General features: G+C 34.7%; 1 pseudogene; it reads right to left on the bottom strand.

Annotated features, from left to right (window-relative positions):
• Positions 1 to 12,177, bottom strand: part of LOC112825310 (pre-mRNA-splicing factor ISY1 homolog pseudogene) — a 175,246-nt pseudogene extending 163,069 nt beyond the window's left edge.
• Between the last annotated feature and the right edge of the window lie 6,444 nt (positions 12,178 to 18,621).

The following is an 18,621-nucleotide window of genomic DNA, read 5'->3' as shown; positions in this document are numbered from 1 at the left end:
AACCCCTGGAAATCATAGATCTTTATAATATACCCATAGTTTTCTCTTTTCCGAATGTCTTATAATTGGAATCATACAATGTGTAGCCCTTTTAAATTGGTTTCTTTGATTAGTAATATACATTTAAGGTTCCTCCATATTTTTTCATGGCTTGAGAGCTCAATTCTTTTCAGTACAGAATGATATTCAATGTCTGGACAATGAAACAAATCAAGAAACCGTGGTGTATTCATTCACTTACTGAAGGACGTTTTCGTTGCCTCCAAGTTTGGGCAGTTAGTAATAAAGATTCTATAAGTTCTGTATGTGGTTTCTGTGTAGACAGGGGTTTTCAGTTAAACTGGGTAAATGCCAAGAAGCATGATTGCTGGATCCTGTGACAAGAGTCTTTAGTTTTGTAAAATCTCCCACACTATTATCCAATGTGGATATACCATTTTATATTCCCACCAGCAGTGAATGAGAGTTCCTGTTGCTCTCAGTTATTATACATCCTCGCCAGCGTTTGGTGTTGTCAGTGTTCAGATTTGGGCCATTCTTTTGGATGTGTAGTGTGTCTCGTTATTGTTTAATTTGTAATTCCCTGATGACATATGATGTGGAGCATCTTTTCATATGTCTGTTTACCATCTGTGCATCTTCTTGCTTAAGGCAATTTTTTTCAGGTCTTTGTTCATTTTATTACTGGGTAGTTTGCTTTCTTATTGCTGAATTTTCAGAGTTTTTTTGGATAACAATTTTTTTATCAGATATGTCTTTGCAAACATTTTCTCCCAGTTTGTGGCTTGTCTTTTTATTCTCTTGATATTGTCTTTTGCAGAACTGAAGGTTTTCATTTTAGTGAAGTCCAGTTTAGCAATTTTTCTTTCATGGGTTGTGTCTTTGGTGTGGTGTCTAAAAAGGCATTACCATACCCAAAGTCATCTGGGTTTTCTCCTATGTAATCTTCTAGGAGTTGTATAGTTTTTTGTGTTTTACATTTTGGTCTATGATCTATTTTGAGTTAATTTTTATGAAGGGCGGAAGATGTCTGTATGTTTTTTTTGCATGTGGACGTCCAGTTGTTTCAAGACCATTTGTTGAAAAGATGATCTTTGCTCCATTGTATTGCCTTTGTCAATGATTGGTTGATTATATTTATGTAAAACATTTAAAAATTATATTTTCATTGGTTTATTTCACCAATACCACACCATTTGATTACTGTAGCTTCATAGCAAGTCTTGAAGTATGGTAGTGTCAGTCCCCAGACTTTGTTCTTCTCCTTCAATATTGAGTTGGCTATTTTGTTTTGTTTTGTTTTGTTTTGTTTTTGCCTCTATATAAACTATAGAATCAGTTTATCAATATTCACAAAATACCTTGTTGGGATTTTAATGGGAATTATATTGATTTTATAGATCAATTTTGGGAAGAACTAACATGCTGACAGTATTGAGTCTTCCTATCCATAAACAGGGAATATCTTTCCACTGATTAGGTTCTTTTTTGATATCCTTCATTAGAGTCTTATAGCATTCCTCATGTAGATCGTATGTATTTTGTTAGATTTATACTTCTTTTATTTGGGGGGTAGCTAATGTAAATGGTAATATGTTTTTAATTTCTAATTTGAACATTTTAACATTTCCGAAATCTGCATTTTATGAGATAAAACATTTATTGCATCGGATGTCTACATTCTATATAAAAATTGATCATTTCCACATATATTTTGTTGCATGTCAAAATATGTGTAACATGATATTCAGGTAAATTGACAGAACTATTATGAAAAATCATTATCTGGGTGACTATTTTCATTATTAAATATCAACTATTAATTAATATTAAACAGTATAAATATTATTTTAAATATTTCACTATTCCATTATTATTAAATATTTCATTATTAACATCATGGAAAAATTTTCAAAAATTCTGAAGTAGAGTCTCACATTCACTACTCTTAGCTCTGTGGCTTCTGATTCTCAATTTTGTCATCGGGAGTTAAGAATGGATTCTTACCTTGTGGTGTTACTTAAAGACTCAAATGAGGTAAACTATATTAAGATCTTAAAATTGTGAATGTAACATGAAAGAGATCAACAAAAATTAATGCTTCACTACTACCATTACTACCAGCACTACCGTCACTGCTACTGCTACTACTACTACCACCACCACTAGTGCTACTACTACCACCACCACCACCACTAGTGCTACCACTACCACCACCACTACTGCTACTACTACTACCACCACTAGTGCTACTACTACTACTACCACTGCTACTACCACCACTACTACTTCTACCACTCCTCCTCCTACTACCACCACCACCACCACTACTACTGCTACTACTACTACTACCACCACCACTAGTGCTACTACTACTACTACCACTGCTACTACCACCACTACTACTTCTACCCCTCCTACCACCACCACCACCACCACTACTACTACTACCACCACCACTAGTGCTACTACTACTACCACCACCGCTACTGTCACCACTACTACTTCTACCACTCCTACTACTACCACCAACACCACCATTAGTGCTACTACTACTACCACCACCACTAGTGCTACTACTACCACTACCACCACTACCGCCACCACTACTACTTCTACCAATCCTACTTCTACTACCACCACCACTAGTGCTACTACTACTACTACTACTACCACCACCGCTACTGCCACCACTACTACTTCTACCACTCCTACTACTACCACCACCACTACCACTATTGTTACTACTTCTACCACTACTCTTATTACTGCAACTGTGACTGTTACTGCTACTACAACCACACAGCTTAGAGTAGGGAAAAGAACTCGAGAATAACTAACTAGATGTGTGACTTCAAGCAGATCAAACCATTATTGGTCTCCTAGATGGACTAGGGAGCATATAATTTCCTTTTTCAGCCCCAAAAGTGTATGAATATCTATGAGAAAATGTTATTCGGTTAATGGTTGTGGGAGGAGGTATACTGGTATGAGAAAGAAATCATAATGCAAAGAGGATGTTTGTTGCTAAAATTTGAATTCCAATTAGTTATGTGGAATGCAAAAAGAACAAATATAGAATTAATGAGCTAGACATCAGTTATTAATGAGCATAAAAATCAGAATGTCTTTCTTGCCTCAGAAACTTTGTTGAACCATCCTTCAATGACTATGAATTGTTTTGTGTGCTTTATTGTGTTTATTACTTACACCTTAAGTTATCTACCCTGACTTCTCTGTTTAGGCTTTTCTAGCCAAATAGTTTTGCTTTACAAAAGGAAGCACTGCAGTGTATCAGGTGCTATTGGATTTTGAAGATAATGTGGTGACAGTTTTCAACTGAAGCACTAAATATCCTAAATTTCCAACAATGGGAAAAGAGCTCATTAAACTGTAATATATTCATTGGAAGAAATTCTATACGGCCCTTTGGAGTAACAATTACCAAATAGGCTGAAACGCATGGGAAGATACTCACTTCTGACATGTTATAAGTTCATGTTAAGTAAATACAAAAGTGGGGTGCCTGGGTGGCTCCGTGGTTAAGCCTCTGCCTTCGGTTCAGGTCATGATCCCGGGGTCCTGGGATCGAGCCCCACATCCAGCTCCCTGCTCCGTGGGAAGCCTGATTCTCCCTCTCCCACTCCCCCTGCTTGTGTCCCCTCTGTCGTTGTGTCTCTCTCTGTCAAATGAATAAAATCTTTAAAAAAAAAAAGTAAATACACAAGTAAGCAGAATACAAAAGTCTACATATTATCATACAAAATTATACATACGTAGAAAGGAATATGCCAAAATATTAAGAGTCATCATGGTGGATTTTGACTTTATGGTGAGTGGTATTTTTCTTTATTAATTACTAGTAAATTGGCATAATCTTATATATTGTCTTACTGACAAAAAGTGAATGTTTAAAAAAAGGAAGAAAATGGAATTATTTTAATATAAATAGTGAAAAAAATCCACTTTTAACATGTAGAAGACTCTGTTTTAGTCCCAAATTGATTGCTTATTAAGCTGTTTGGCCTTAAAAAAGTCATCTTATCTCTCTGAGCCTACTTGGACTCACATTGCCTCAATGACAAAATAAGCAGCTTAGAATAAAGTTTCTTCCGATGTTAACACTGCATGAAGATCATTTAATCTATTCTTATTACAGCCATATGCTAACATGGTTACCACATAGGTACTTATTAAATTAACCATATTGATGCTACCAACACAGGTTTAAATTAATTGCCGTTTTATATTTTATGGTGAGTTACTAATGACAATTTAAAAGGTGAGTGAAATAATATATAAAGGTACCAAGTATCCCAAGTGTGGCTAGCTCACATTATTCTGGATTGAAGTAACTGCTTTTGAGTTACCTGTGGTTAAGACATAGCAGAGACCTGGGTCACATCTGCAATTACAGCTCCATGGGGGTCAATAAAAGATTTCATCTTTGGCCTTTCTAAAGTTACTCTGGTTGAAGTCACAAAGGGATCTACAAACTCCTGATTGCTATCTTCTACATGAGAAGATTTAGTAAATTGAAGATTAGTAAATCAGAAAAAAAATATTGCCCACTCTGGAATGGCAAATTAGGAAACAGAGACCCTTTCATGGAGCTGGAACTGCCTCACATATATTCATCTATTACCTGGCAATGGTGTATAATCTGGGTCACATCTCTATGTACCATTTGCTGACCTGCCTCATATACCCACCATGTTCCCCTCCAAACCCATACTGACAGCTCTCAGCCCGGAGCTTTCTCCTTTCACCAAATTACTCTCAAGTTAGGATTTTGTTTTAATTTCTTTAAACTAGATTTGAGCTCAATTCCAACAGTTTTATTGATGAGTATTTTATTGGTTTTTTTTTCACCCAGAAATTTCAGTTTTTCCTATTCTTTTATTAAAACATAATTTCATTACAGAAAAGTATAACTTGTTTAGTGGGTAGTCCTGTGAGCTAGGGCAAATGTTTAGAGTTGTGTAACCACCACTGCAATCAAGTTATGTAACAATTCCTTCATTAACAAATATTCCCCTGTGTCCCTTTTCAGTCCACACCTCCCTCCACCTCACTCCTGGCAACCACTGGTTTGTTTTTGTTTTGTTTTTATCCCTATCGTTTTTTTTTCTTTGAAAAAATGTCATATAAATGGAATAATGCATTTTTGAACCATTTTTTAACATAGGAGAGTGCATTTGAAATATATTCATGTTGATGAATGTATGAATAGGTTATTTCATTTTTATGGATGAGTAGTATTTTATGGTATGGATGTACTGGAGTTTGTTTATCTATTTCTTAGTTGTTATTTCCTGGCTTAGGGAATTATGAATAAAGCTGTTATCAGAATTTATATATGGGTTTGTGGGAACATAGCTTTTCATTTTAATTTCATTTCAAATGAGTAGGATTGTGATTGCTGGGTCCTATGGTAAATTAATCTTTTAATATTTTGCTGCATTATTTTGCATTTCTAATAGAAACATATGAGACTTACAGTTGTTCCGCATCTTCCCTAGAACTTGATATTGTCAAGCTTTTCCTTTCATTTCTTTTGTAAATCATTCTTATACATGTGTAGTGGAATTTCATTTTAGTTTTTTTGCATTTCCCTAATAAGTAATGATGTGAAACATCTTCCCATGTACTTATCTGCCATCCCTGTATCTTTTGTGAAATATTTGTTACTAATTTTTTGCCCGTTTCTTGGTTATCTTCTTTTTTTGAATTTTGTGAGTGATTTTTATATTTTGAATGTGAGTTTTTTTATCAGGTAGATATTTTGCGAATATTTTCTCCTGTATCTTTTTTCATTTTTTGACAGTGTCTTTTTAAAAATGCAGTTGTCCTTAATTTTCATGAAGGCCAATTTATCTTTATTTTTTTTTCCTTTAACAAGTCATGCCTCTGGCATCACACCTAAGAAATCTTAGTTGGTTTTAAGGTCACAAAAATATTCTCCTATGTTTTTCTTCTAGATACACTGTATTTTACTTTTAAATTTTATTGCTGTGTAAATAGCATTTTTCCTTAAAAATGTCAAGTATTTTTTTATCATATAAACATGTTAATAGAGAGAGAGAGAGACTTTATATCCTGAAAACTTGTTAAATACATTTATCAATTTTAATAACTCTTTTGTAGATTCTTTGAGATTTTCTATTTAAAGAATTGTGTTGTCTACAGTTTTATTTCTTTTTCTCCAATCTGTATGCCTTTTGTATCTTTTTCATGCCTTATTGCACTGGCCTCTAGCAAGATCCTGAATAGAAATAGTGAGACTGGACAACCTTGTTTTCTTCCCAATCTCAGAGGAAAGCATTCAGTCTTTCATCATTAAGTAATATGTTAGCTGTGGGGCTTTATAGATAGACTTTATCACATTAAGTAATGAATGCATATTAAATTTTTCCTAGGACTACAAGATGGAATGAAGTCAAGCACATTTTTTCAGCCTTGATTATGCTTGACTGTGCTATGGTCTGCTTGTCCTATCTTTTCATTTTGGCCATCTTTAACATTTATAGCAATGAGTATAGCCAAACTACTAATACATTAATATTAGTCATCAAGAGAATAAAAATGAATATTATTTTCTTAGGCTTTAATTGTGTTAAATATCTTTAATAGAAGACTGTGCAGTATTCATGGAGGTAGATAGGACAAACTTACATTTATTAGATATCTGATATCCAAGAGGTTTTGTTTTTTACTCCTTGTCTAAATTTCAATTTTAAAATACTGTTCTTCAGGGTGCCTAGGTGGCTCAGTCAGTTGAGCATCGGACTCTTGATTTTGGCTCAGGTCATGATCTCAGGGTCGTTAAGACTGAGTCCTGCATCAGGCTCCATGCTCAGCACAGAGCCTTCTCGTTTTTCTCCCCCTGCTCCTCCCCCCACTCAGGTTCTCTCTCTCTCAAACAAACAATTTTTAAATAAAATCTTTTTTAAAAAATAAAATATTGTTCTTCTTTCACTTAAGCACACATTTATATAATTCTAAGGACTCTTGGGGTATACATTTGATTGGTTTTTCATAATATTGCATAAACCACTTGTTTTTCCATTGTCCAGTTTTATTGTTAGATCTCTTATATGTCAATGGTTAGATTTCTCTTATTTTTGGTTGTCTCTTGCTGGTCATCATGGGTCCTATCCCTTGCTAACATTTTGATTGGTGATTCGTTTTATTTCCTAAATAGGTGTTGACCTTATCTTCTCTTTCCTATCATTTGATTTAGATATTTGCAATCTTTTGCATTGACAATGGCAGTAGCCTCTTAACAGCTATGACTCTTGATTCCCTCATGTCTGTCATTAATGTGATTCTATATATATGCCCTATATTTATTTTCAAAGTAAAACATTACTAGGTTTCAACAGCATGACAATTAGTGGCTGTTTAAATTACACAAAGAACACGACACCCACCTTTTCCACTGGGTACCCATCGGTCATGTAGCACATGAATGCCTCTCTGGCATTTACCTAGCACATTTTGATCCTGGCTTCCTGTGACTGATGCAAAATGCAGATGTAGAGTTCTGCTGTGCTTATAAATTGGCTAGCTGATCTTTAGTGCAAATCAAAATTGTTCTTATTAACCTTGACTATAATTGCTGTGAACTAGAAAATGTTTTCAATCCTGGAGAAATTAGCTCTTCCTTTCTGAATGTCTGAAATCATTCCTTTAATTAATCTTATTTGTATTTACAGATTTTATTTATTCCTGCAATCATTTTAAACTTTAGCTATCCAATATTATAAATAGAAAAATTTTTAAGAAGTTTGAGTAGAGATATTTGTGATACTTCATATGTTACTAATCATTATGATATATCAATTATCTTCTGTATTGTTTTTATATTTATGTGTGTAAGTATTCTACAAGCATTTGTACTAAGTTTAATGCAAATTTTTGCTAAATAATTTTCTGTGACAAAGATTATATTATTAGTAACAAAGCTCCTTGAAGAATTTATCATGATGGGATATATAAAAATATGTTTTGTTATGTTTTCTTGTTGAATTAATTGTATTCCTTTACTGTAACAATTACACTGTGCACAATTCTCAACTCTTTCTTCATTTGCATATTCATCTTGTGCCCTGTCAAGCGTAACCCCTACAATGGCAGGCACTCTTTCCCCAGAGTGAGCACATTGTCTCAATTTCTTCTGACCCATACTTCCTCCTTGTTGGAGAGGATGAACACCAGAAACCCTAGTGCCCATAGACTCACAAGCTCAATGTTTGTTCCTAACATCTCATAGCTTCTGTGTTTGCATCTGTATTGATGAAAGACTCAAAGAGAGAAAGAGAGAGGGACGTTTGAAAGAGGAAAGATTTCTCATTTTTAGATTCCTAGTTCCAATAACTACTTTGGAATTAAATTACAGAGAATGAGCCATAATATAAGTTTAGCCACCACAGTGGCTCTCTAAGGACTCTATTCACTAACAATATATGCTCATTTGTGTGCATTTTCAAGCAGCTTGCCTAAAAGATCCTCATGACCCACCACTTCTTAGGAAATTATAGGCCAGTAATAGCCCCACCTAAGGGGTTACTTGCTATGTAATGATTTTTGCAGCCATATTTGGAATATCACAAAAGAAGGGAAATAAGAAATGATTAGAGAAGAAGAGAGTAAAGTGGAATAAGGTGCAGCTAAATTGTGTAAATTATATTTTCCACTGTACAAAAAAACATTTTGGGGGGAAGAAAGTTTAAAAGGACACTTATGGGGGGAGAACCAACTTTTGAAATTTTTCCATGATAATATACAAATGTGCGAAGTTGAAATGTACACTGCTTACATTAAAGGCAACAAAAACAAGCAAACAAAAACCAAACAAAATTCATATGAAAGCAACAGAAATATGTGTTTAGTCTATAAAAGTCACATCAGAGTCTATCAGAACGAGTGTCTTCTCCGAGTCTAATCTGATGGATACCTGAATTCAAATTGAAAATATTTACTTTTTTTTTTTTTTGCCATTAGTTGCTTAATAGCTTCCAAGATTGATGTTTCTGGTTATTGGGTGGACAGTTCTAAACCCGAAAGCAACAAGCAGGTGATATTTCACTCTGCCAAAATCCAGAGCTAGGTATCAGTGTAAATAATTTCTAACTTTGGGTACACTAAGAGAACATGTCTCTCTTCTGCATACTAAAGGTGACTTTCATGGAAAACAGAGCTAAAAATTAAGGTTTTCTGGTCTTTTGGTATATTGAATCAGTGAAGGTTGGGCAGGATTTAAGAGTGTTTTTCAAGTAAACACAAGAAAATGGGGAAAATAGGCAAGAGAGAGTAGGACAGAGAGAAAATAATGTATCATCAGAGAAATACCACCTGGAGAGACACAGAAATGTCAGACAAATGTCTAAAGATGTGGTGCTAGTTAGGCAATCTACTGGTGTTGAAAAATGGAGTTAACAAATACATTGGGAACAAGTGATAGACAAAATTGCTTCTAATTATAATTAATGGCCAGGGTATTTACAATTTCATTCCAATGCTTAAAATTTTTCAGTGGCTCCCCATGTCTCATTTGGTTAATAAATATTTTTTGAGTGCATATCGTGTGCCAGTACTTGAAGCAGGTGTGAAGAAAATGGAAAGAACTGAGTGCCATAATAGTTATAAGGGGAAACTCCAAGTGTAATGGTTTGAGAAGTATATTCATTTCCTATTGCTTCATAAGAATTACCACAATTTTAGTAGCTTAAAGCAACATATATTTATTATCTCAGTTTATATGGGGCAGGCATTTAGGCATAGGTTAATCGGTTTCTCTGCTCAGGATCTTATAAGACTGAAGTCAAGATGTTGGCCAGCTCTGTAATCTCATTTAGAGCTCAGGGTTTTTTGTTGTTGTTGCTTTTATTTTGTGTTTTGTTTTGTTTTGTTTTGTTTTCCAAGCTGACTCAGATTGCTTATAGAATTTAGTTACTTGTGGTTGTAGGACAGAGATCCCCTTGTGGCTCCTTGCAAAGGAGTTCATATGGCCGCTTTCTTCCAGGCCAAGCAGAGGAAATTCTCTGACACTTCATCTTTTTGAAGGGCTCATCTGGATAAGTTAAGTCCAGTGGGCAGGATAGTATCCTCTTGGATTAACTCAAAGTCAACTGATTAGTAACCTAATCATTGAGTGGTATCCCATCATGTTCATAGTTCTTACCCACACTGAAGGAGTGAAAATTATACAGAGTATGGTTCATTGTGGATCACCTTTGGATTCTACATGTCACAGTGAAGTTTTTCTAAGGAAGTGATAATGCAACCTGAGACCTAGAAGTGGGTTAGAGTTCTACAGGCAGAATGACAGTATATCCATCATAGCCAGAGGAACTACCATATGCACATCCTGGAGGTAAAATGACCACAGAGAATTTAAGAAGCTTAAAGAAGCTCAGCTTAGCTTTGGAAAATAAATCTACATATAATAATAGAGTTTACAAAACAGGGCATGATGTAGCACCATAATGCATCTCCTGCCTCAGTTTTCACAACTTCCAAGCTTGAACTCTGTCCTTAAGCTACACTGAATTCCATTCTTTTCTTTGGTGCATTTATATTGAACTTCCTTTGGTTCTGCAAAGCACTATGCTCTCCCTTACAGTCATAGTTCTAATATGACTTCAGAGGAAGAGCAACTAACCTGAGATAAGAAGTATAAATAGGAATTATCCTGACTAAATGATGAACCTCCAAATGGAGGTTACCTTTCTTTTAGCACACTGTAATGCCATGTAATATCTATCACATATCACACTTACTGCAACTGTCCATTTTGTTTTTCCTAGCAAATGTAAGATCAGTATTCTGTTGTAACCTTATTGCCTAGTTCAATTAAGCCAAGTAAAAGATGCAGATTGAGGATGGTGGTGATGATGATGATGATGATAATGACAATGACAACAATGGTGGTAAAAGGAATGAGAGCAGGATGAAGAATAAACTTTTTAAAAAGGGATCAAATTATTTAGCAATGCACACCATACAAATATTTGTTGACTCATTTTAGTTCTTTCAACAGTAATTTGGGTCAGGAGCAAAGCTCAGTCTCAATATGCTGGTCATCAAAAACAGCTGTGTTTAATTCTGTCTATGTCCAGAGCTGAGGGAAGAGTTACATGCATGGATAAATTTTAAAGTTGGAAGTCAGTTATGTTTGGAATGTACTTAAATAAGCAAAATGTTTTTTTCCCTATTGATTTGCATTTAACCACTATTGTGCATAGGTCTTTTATTAAAAGCAGCTGGAAAGTCTAGAATTCTATTGAAGCGACACAATGCTTATACTTTGAGGTTGTGAGTATAAGCACAACTAAGAACTTAGCATGGGCTCCCCTCCCAGCACAATAGCTTTACTGTTGGCCTTGCCAGTCAATGAATAGGATGTCAAGTTTCCATTTTTGGTAATGGGTTGGCAACATTACACTGATTAAGTTAATAAAAGAATACTTAAGGAAGTCTTCAAGTAGCGATTGCTCTCCTAGGAGCAATTATTACTTTTTTTTTTTTCTTAAAGCTCTCAGAGTTAAAATAATTCTATCAGTCAAAATGTTTTGTGATTAGATTTAGAGGCTTAAGAAGAGGGGGAAACTTACAACCAACCTCTGTCAACCAGTAAGCACTTGTTCTATGACCATGGCTAATGCAGTGTATTCAAAGCCGGGTATAAATGACATAATATGAAAAGAATACATTGATAGTAATTTTTTTAAGTTCTAGACTTAGATGTTTCCTAAACATTTCTTAATCAAAATTTACATGACCTGAGAGGTATACTTATTCATGTAACACTGACATATCTGTATCTATTTCAAGAAAGATGAGAAGTTGGATATTTAAAAATCTTTTTTTATATTTTCAATTGTGTTCTTTCCTAGGGCTGCCACAAGAAATAATGACCAACAGGGTGGCCTCAGAAATTTAATTCTCTCACACTTCTGGATGCTAGAAGTCCAAAATTTAGGTGTCTGTAAGTGTCTATGTGCCCTCTAAAATCTCTAGAGGACAAACTTTTTTTTTTTTTTGAGGAGAAACTTTTCTTGCTACTTTCAAATTTCTGTTGGCTTGAAGCCGACCTTGACATTCCTCGTCTTGTAGCTGCATCTTTCCAATCTCTATGTCTGCCATCATCGGGACTTCTTTTCCTCTGTGCATCCTCGTATAACTTTTTTATAGGGACACCAAGTGTTGAACTTAGGGTCTTCCCTATCCACTATAACCTCATCTTAACTAATTAACATCTTCAAAGAATCTATGTTCCAAAATAAGGTCACATTCTGGGGTTCTAGGTAGACATGAATTTTGGAGGAGCATTATTTAACCCCATACATCAATATTGAAATTGTCATTTTTCTTCATAAAGCCAGGGTAAATTTTAACTTTCTTTATATTTACCCATCATTTTAATCTTTTGCTATTTTTTTCTATTTGTGATGTGGTATTTTTTTCAATTATATTTTATTAGTGTCTGTATTTAGCTTGCATATATTTAATACGTACCCATTTACCTTTAATTTGAAGAGATTTTTATTGTTATACAATAGCTATATTGTATACAATTATACTTGTAAACAATGTCAAATTTTCTTTCTCAAAATTTTAGCTTTTAAAAAATAATTTCATTGAAGTATAATGGACATATAAAAAGCTCTACTATTTAATGGTACAACTCCATGAGTTTGGGAATAAATATCACCATCAAGGCCATAGACATACCCATTACTTCTCAAAGTTTCCTCCTTGCCCCTTTATTATAATTATTTTTTTTCTTTTGTGTGATAAGAACTGAATACAAGTTCTATACTCTTAGCAAAAAAAAAAAAAGTTAAGTATGCAGTACAATATTGTTAACTATAAACCCTATGTGGTATAGTAGATCTCCAGAACTTATTTAGCTTACATAACTGACACTTTGTGCTCTTTGCCTATCACCTCCCTATTTTCCCCTTCCCCACCAATCTCTGACAACCAACCTTCTACTCTCCACTTCTATGAGTTTACTATGTAGATTAGCATATAAATAAAATCATATGGTATTTTTCTTTCTCTATCTAACTTACTTCACCTAACATAATGTTCTGCAGGTCCATCTATGTTTTTTTTAAGTGGCAGTATTACCTTCTTTTTTAAGGCTGAATAATACTTTATTATATGCATATACTACATTGTATTTATCCATTCATCCATCAGTAGATATTTAGGATGCTTCCATATCTTGGCTATTGTGAGTAATCCTGCAATGAACCTGGGAGCACAGGTATCTCTCTAAGACCCTGATTTCAATTCTTTTGGATAAATACCCAGAACTGGGATTGCTGGGCCATATGATATTTGCTTGTTATAATGGGTGCACCAATTTTATCCCCATCAATAGTGTACAAGCTTTCTTTTTCTCCATATTCTCTCCAACACTTACCTTTTGTTTTTTTAAAATAATAGCCATTCTAACAGGTATGAGGCAATATCTTCTTGTTTTTTTTTTCCTTTTGTTTGCCTTTTATTTTATTATGTTATGTTAATCACCATACCTTACATCATTAGTTTTTGATGTAGTGTTCCATGATTCATTGTTTGCGTATAACACCCAGTGCTCCATGCAGTACGTACCCTCTTTAATACCCATCACCAGGCTAAACATCCCCCCACTCCCTCCCCTCTAGAACCCTCAGTTTGTTTCTCAGAGTCCATGGTCTCTCATGGGTCGTCTCCCCCTCCGATCTCCCCCCCTTCATTTTTCCCTTCCTGCTATCTTCTTCTTCTTTTTTTTTTTTAACATATAATGTATTATTTGTTTCAGAGGTACAGATCTGTGATTCAACAGTCTTGCACAATTCACAGCGCTCACCATAGCACATACCCTCCCCAATGTCTATCATCCAGCCACCCCATCCCTCCCACCCCCACCACTCCAGCAACCCTCAGGTTGTTTCCCGAGATTAAGAATTCCTCATATCAGTGAGGTCATATGATACATGTCTTTCTCTGACTGACTTATTTCACTCAGCATAATACCCTCCAGTTCCATCCACATCATTGCAAATGGCAAGGTTTCATTCCTTTTGATGGCTGCATAATATTCCATTATATATATATATATATATATATATATATATATATATATATATATATACCACATCTTCTTTATCCATTCATCTGTTGATGGACATCTTGGCTCTTTCCACAGTTTGGCTATTGTGGACATTGCTGCTATAAACATGGGGGTGCACATACCCCTTTGGATCCCTACATTTGTATCTTTGGGGTAGTGCAATTGCTGGGTCATATGGTAACTCTATTTTCAACTTTTTTAGGAACCTCCACACTGTTTTCCAGAGTGGCTGCACCAGCTTGCATTCCCACCAACAGTGTAGAAGGTTTCCCCTTTCTCCACATCCCTGCCAACATGTGTCGTTTCCTGACTTGTTAATTTTATCAATTCTGACTGGTGTGAGGTGGTATCTCATTGAGGTTTTGATTCAGATTTCCCTGATGCTGAGCGATGTTGAGCACTTTTTCATTTGTCTGTTGGCCATTTGGATGTCTTCTTTGGAAAAAATGTCTGTTCATGTCTTCTGCTCATTTCTTGATTGGATTATTTGTTCTTTGGGTGTTGAGTTTAATAAATTCTTTATAGATTTTGGATACTAGCCCTTTATCTGATATGTCATTTGCAAATATCTTCTCCCATTCTGTCGGTTGTCTTTTGGTTTTCTTGACTGTTTCTTTTGCTGTGCAGAAGCTTTTTATCTTGATGAAGTCCCAAAAGTTAATATTTGCCCTTGCTTCCCTTGCCTTTGGCGATGTGTCTAGGAAGAAGTTGCTGCGGCTGAGGTTAAAGAGGTTGCTGCCTGTGTTCTCCTTTAGGATTTTGATGGACTTCTGTCTCACATTAAGTCTTTCAACCATTTTGAGTCTGTTTTTGTGTGTGGTGTAAGGAAATGGTCCAGTTTAATTCTTCTGCATGTGGTTGTCCAATTTTCCCAACACCATTTGTTGAAGAGACTATCTTTTTTCCATCGGACATTCTTTTCTGCTTTGTCAAAGATTAGTTGACCATAGAGTTGTTTGCCTTTCCCTGATGGTTAGTGATGTGGAGCATCTCCTCATAAACCTACTAGCTATTCATATGTCTTCTTTGGAGAAATGTTCGTTCAGGTCCTTTGCCCATTTTTTATTGGGTTATTTGGTGTTTTGCTATTGAATTATATATTTTAGATATTAACTCCTTGTCAGATATATACACAAAATATTTCCTTTCATTTCATACGTTGTCTTTTTATGTTGTTTCCTTTACTGCGTAGAAGCTTTTTAGTTCGATACAATCCACTTATTTTTACTTTTTTTACCTATGTTTTTGGTGTTATACCCCAAAATTCATTGCCATGACCAATGTTTACAGTTTCAGGTCTTATATTTAAGGTTTTATTTCATTTTGAGTTGATATGCATATTCTTATATATCCCCAAAGGTAGTTATATTTTTGGTTAGGTTATTTAGAAATAAGTATAAATATGAAGAATTTTCACAATGCTTTGAGTAAATTTGCTATATATATATATACTCATAATTTTTTAAAAAACATGTTGAAATTCTTTTATTCCTTTAATAATTCCACTGCTTTAGAGACCAACTTTCTGTCACATCATGGAATTTATAAGAGGACAAGGTTCACCATTGTGCTGGCCTGCCATTTTATAATAATAGGAAATTAATATTCAGAATAAGGCATATTCACTAAATGACAATGTAACTTGTAATTGGTAGCAATGATATGGTACCAAAGAGCCTAATTTCCAATTTATTATAAAATAAATTTCATTTATTTAGACTGAAAATCCAAAGCATATAATATAGTTGTTCACTATTCAGTTTCATGTTTAGCATCCTCTTAATGAGTTTACCTAATGCATATACATAATATCTAGCAATGGCCAAAAAATGGGTAGATTGCTTTTATTCAGGCATTCTGAAAAAAATAGAAATTATTTATTAAAGAAGAAAAACAAGCCTTCCACCTCCTTCTCAATAACATTAAATAAATTGGCACTTTCTAATCCTAATAAATGCTTATTAGATTGCATTGAATTTCCTCATATATATTATATGGTTGTTTGTTAATAAATGCATGTAGAAAATTTAAAAATTAATTGAGATTTTAGTAAAATTAGATTCCCTCTTAGCTGTGCTTTATACAAGAGGTAAATACTACAGGTGGGATTCAGAATTACTTCCAAGGGGACAAGGAATCTTCCTAATGGTTACTAAAATTTCATGCTTTTACAACTAATATGCATACCTACAGATAACACTTGCAATCTCTTATTGACCACATTTGGTAAAACTAGAGCAATTTCAATTACTATCTTTAGAATTTGCAAAGGCCATTGCTACATTTTAGGCCAATTTTAGTTCATTTTTTTTTAATGTTTTTCTTTTTTCTTTTTTTTTTTTTTTTTTTTTAAAGAGAGAGAGTTAGCAAAAACAGGGGGAGTGGCATGCAGAGGGAGAGGGAGAAGCAGGCTCTCCGCCAAGCATAGAGCCTGATGTGGGACTCCATCCCAGGACCCTGGGATCATGACCTGAGCTGATGGCAGCCACTTAATGGCTGAGCCACCTAGGCGCCCCAATTCACTTGTGTTTTAAAGTCACACTAGATGTAAATCTAGTGTTTTTATTCCCCTTTTTTTAAAAGATTTTATTTATTTATTTGACAGAGAGAGACACAGCAAGAGAGGGAACACAAGCAGAGGCAGAGGTAGAGGGAGAAGCAGGCTTCCCACAGAGCAGGGAGCCCAATGCAGGGTTCGATCCCAGGACCCTGGGATCATAACCTGAGCCAAAGGCAGACGCTTAATGACTGAGCCATCCAGGCTCCCCTTTATCCCCTTTAAATGTAATAAAATTTACTTAGCTATGAGTATATACGTTAGAGATGTCTGTATCAATATTTTGGCAGTTTGGTAACACCTATTTTGAAAAGCAAGATCTGCTTCATGAGTTAGACTGGACCCAGAACTTTATCATAGGAAGTTTTAGGATCTGCCTGAAGGTGCCCCTCAGGGAACCTGTAGGCAAAAGTAGTATTGCCAAGTATCTTTACATGAGTCTTAATTAGGTGTCTTGCTTTTTAAATAATATTCTCTTCACAGATATTTTGTAAAGTATGTGAGTATAATCTTGATTTTGGAAGTAAAATGTTTATTCTCATGTTTCTTGCCAGAATTTATAATCTCATACTTTTTATCTAAGCATCAACAAAAATCTGAGTGTGAAAATTAAGATTTAAAGAGGATCATCTGAAGGGCATGGTTTTAGGTATTCTGCTATACCTTGGTGTTATTAACCTGGAATCCATGGCCTTTACCATGTATATAAATGTGCTTTAAATGAACCTTCAAGTCCCTAGATTAGATTATAAACACAGTTGGTAACCGTGCATGCCAAATATTGTGAACAATTTTAAGGAAAGGGTCTATAAATTTAATTGGATTATCACCTAGAAGATCATCAGCCCTTATTTCCATGATAATAATTCCTAAATTTTGTATCTCTTGCCTAGATCTTTACAGTATGATTTATCAATGGTTCACTTAGTAATTCATAAATAAAATATGAACTGTTGAGAACTATGATTATAGACCAATAGTTCTCTATATTCGCATTAGAACCACTTGGGTGATAAAATAATATATCCTCGGGTTTTATCCCTGACATATGGAATTAGAGAAGTGGGGTGAAAACTACTTATCTGTATATTTCAAAAAGCTTGTTGGGAAACGCTGATTTATGCCATGGATATAGTAGAAAAGTATGGCCTTGTCAAGATTTAGAACAGAGGCAACTAATAATGACTCATTCATTCTATCATTTAGTAGTATCCACTGAGCTCCATGATGTATATGTGATGGAATTTCAATATTAAACTCCCTGTGTTCTCCCTTCAACCACCTCATGAGCAATCTAGTACAAAGCCTTCTCTAGGATGCTTGAAACCACAAGATGGAAAGAGAATTTACCTTCTCTTCAGCTTAATATAAATAGAAACATAGGGCAGAATTAGAAGGTTATGACTATTCCACTGTGCATGCAGTATTGTTTTAACTTTAATTTCAGAGTATGAATGAGAGAATTAAATGACTTTCATGGAAAAATGATAAAGGAAATAGAAACTGGGTATAATATGTCTACTAACAAACATATATACATATGCATGCTATCTATATGTTTTTAGAACTTGTGTGAATTTGTAAGAAAATAGAAAAAGAAAATATTGCTCTATTACTTTCTACATAAGGTACCTTCATAGGCCTCTTCTATTATAATGACCTGCCATACACTCATACTATAAAATATAGATTTCCAACTCTGCCCTGAATCAGATTTTCTGGGCATGAAGTGCAAGAATCCCCATTTTTAGTAAGTACTTCAGATAAATGTTGTTCTCATTCACATTTGAGTACCACTGGCCTATTGAGCATACAGTGTTCATTTCCTTGAAAGCCATATAGAGTTGATGAAAACCACTATGTCATGATAGTTTTAAAAAAACCTAATGTGAGGAATATATACTCTGAAAATTATCATTTTTAGGTAGGTACA

This window comes from Callorhinus ursinus, unplaced genomic scaffold (assembly GCF_003265705.2).
Source record: "Callorhinus ursinus isolate GAN/ISIS: 27379988/994484 unplaced genomic scaffold, GSC_fseal_2.0 scaffold12, whole genome shotgun sequence".
NCBI classification, from domain to species: domain Eukaryota; kingdom Metazoa; phylum Chordata; class Mammalia; order Carnivora; family Otariidae; genus Callorhinus; species Callorhinus ursinus.
The sequence above is the reverse complement of the archived record's forward strand: the minus strand, read 5'-3'. Positions and strand labels throughout refer to the sequence as shown.